Source organism: Spermophilus citellus, assembly GCF_964194105.1.
Source record: "Spermophilus citellus genome assembly, chromosome: 9".
Classification (NCBI taxonomy): domain Eukaryota; kingdom Metazoa; phylum Chordata; class Mammalia; order Rodentia; family Sciuridae; genus Spermophilus; species Spermophilus citellus.
The window spans coordinates 95692450-95695196 of record NC_138191.1 but is presented as its reverse complement, the minus strand read 5'-3'; the positions used below and the strand labels follow the sequence as shown (position 1 = coordinate 95695196).

The window sequence follows — 2747 nt, the reverse complement described above, 5'->3', positions numbered from 1 at the left end:
AGAATTGCTTCCTGACCTGATCCTCGTGTGCTTTTTGGGACTTGTGTTGACTGTTTTCTCTCATTTTCCCTTTGCCCTGCACTGTTAACGCTCCTGCCTGCTCCTCCTGGGTCCTGTACCTCCAGCTCCTAGGACTTCATTCTTGGAGCTCACTTGTTGGTCTTCCTCCTACCTCTCAGTACAATCCCAGTCCATAAGACACGCTGCCCCTGCCCCAGCCCAGAAACCCAGCATGGTGCTCCCGATAGGTAACAGACAGAGGTGAGCCAGTGGGGCCATGAGAGTAAGAGAATAGTCCTATAAACTGGGCCTACTGTGCTGACCTCCACATGTTATCTTTTATAAAGCAATTCACCTGCAGCCCTGCCTGGCTTAAGTCAGTAGAATATTTTACATTCCTCAGCAAATAACCTTTTATCTGCAGGAGAAATGCACGCCTGAAATGCTGATAAGAAGAACACAAGTTACCCTGGGGGTGGGGGGGAGTAGTGCTTTTGTGACCCTTACACAGACCGGGTTCAAGAAGGCAAGGAGATAAGGAAAATTCCCCCAACCACAAAATCTGTTAAGAACGGGTTCCAATTAGAACCAGGCAGTAGGGTGACCTAGAGTTGCCCTAGACCTTTACCATGCATGGTGGAGACTTGAAAGTTTGATGTCATCTTCTGCCAGTCAAGAAAGCCTCTTGAAGCTGAATGTCTCCTTCCCAGTTACTGGCTGCCAGAAACTCATTTAAGTGGACAGTGAATGCAAACTTCACACTTTTTATGAAAAGCGTAAGGCCACAGAGGTTGTTGCTGACGCTCTGGGTGAAGAATGGAAGGGTTCTGTGGTTTGAATCAGTGGTGGGAATGACAGACAAGGTTTCCCCATGAAGCAGGGTGTCTTGACCCATGGCTGTGTTTGCCTGCTACTGAGTAAGGGGAATTTCTGTGATAGACCAAGGCGAACTGGAGAGAGAAAGTGCCATTCTGATGGAGGTTGCATTGTGGATGTCCATCTAATCGTTCTCAGCTTGGTAATTGTAAAAAAAAGGAGAGAGGGATAGTCCTGGACTCACACATACTACTGTACCTCATAGACTGGGACCCAAAAGAGCTAGTAAATCCACAAACTTTTCAATCTCTGTAAGGAAGATGATGTCCATCAATATGTGGTCAGAAAATCCCTAAACAAGGAAGATTTAAAAACCCAGGACCAAAGCACTGGAGATTCAGTGTCTCGTTATTTCATGTGTCCTGCAAGACAAGCGCCAGCATATTGCTCAGAAGAAGCAGTACTAAGAAAAATAAGGAAGAGGCTGCAGAATATGCCAAACTTTTGGCTAAGAGAATGAAAAAAGCCAAAGAAAAACACCAGGAACAGATTGCCAAGAGACACACATTGTCTTCTCCGAGAACTTCTGAGTCCAGTCAAAAATAAGAATTTTTTTTAGTTGTAGATGGACACAATATATTAATTAATTAATTAATTAATTTATTTATTTGGTGCTGAGGATCGAACCCAGTGCCTCACACCTTTGAGGAAGGCATGTTACCACTTAGCCATAGCCCCAGCTCCACAAAATAAGAATTTTTAAGAGTCACAAATAAGTAAGATCAGACCCCCCCCCCCAAAAAAAGTCAAGAGATGGACCTACCAATAAAAAGTTACAAAAACAAAAAAAAGTGATGGACCAGGGCAGGACTCTCTGGAAACTTCCCTGGGACCCCAAGAAAACTGGAGGGCAAGGAGGGACACACTGTTCTTTTGCTTTTGGGTGGATCCATCTCTTCCCTAAAGGATCCCTTTTTCCATTCCTTCAATAAATTCATGCTTGGCATTCTTTTTTTATATTTATTTTTTAAATTATAGGCGGTCACAATAACTTTATTTTATTTTATGTGGTGCTGAGGATTGAACCCAGTGCCCGACGCATGCCAGGAGAGCTCTCTGCCTCTGAGCTACAGCCACAGCCCAAATTCATGCCTGCTATTCTGAGTGACACGTCTGACGTGTTGTGTTGTGATCGCCGCCTCAGCTCTGTGGCCGATCCTGGGCCTGTAACCCTCCTAGCACGTTCTCCCTCACCACCTCAGAACCAGCCTGTGCTCTGCCTCACGTCGGGGTCATTCCTGTCCTGCCTGCCTTTCACTTGACTGAGTTCTTTCAGGACATGAATGGCGTTTATCTGAATCTTTGCATCCACCTTCAAGACTCTGTACAGTGTGAATCACACGGTGACACATGTCACATTTAATAGGTGTTTAATCCCAACTGAATTCAATAGGTGTTTTAGTCAGCTTTTTTGCTGCTCTGACTAAAGGACCTAACCAGCATAATTATAGAGGAGGAAGAGTTTATTTGAGGGCTCCGTTCCTCAGGGCTCGAGGTGAGGCTGAACATCATGGTGGAAGGGTAGAGGGAAGCAGCTCACATCATAGTGACCAGGAAGCAGAGAGACTCCACTCATCAGTTACAAATATATATCCCAATTCCCACCTCCTCCAGCCACACGGTACCACTTCAGTTACCACTCATTTAATCCCTAGCAGGGGATTAATTCGCTAATTGGGTTAAGACTCTTATAACCTAATCATTTCTCCTCTGTACCTTTTTGCACAGTCTCACTAGTGAGCTTTTGGGGGACACCTCACATCCAAACCATAACAATAGTTGATGTGGAACATTCCTCTGAAGATCTATGATTGATAAAGGAATTTCTGCAGAGGGATGTCTTCCCACTTAAAAGTGAAATTGTTTGATTT

General features: G+C 44.7%; 1 pseudogene across 1 annotated transcript; it reads left to right on the top strand.

Moving 5' to 3' along the window:
* Positions 1 to 655: 655 nt before the first annotated feature.
* LOC308655542 (small ribosomal subunit protein eS6-like) lies at positions 656 to 1422 on the top strand (annotated as a pseudogene). The gene has a single exon. The product of its transcript is annotated as a small ribosomal subunit protein eS6-like (transcript).
* The last annotated feature ends 1325 nt before the right edge of the window (positions 1423 to 2747 follow it).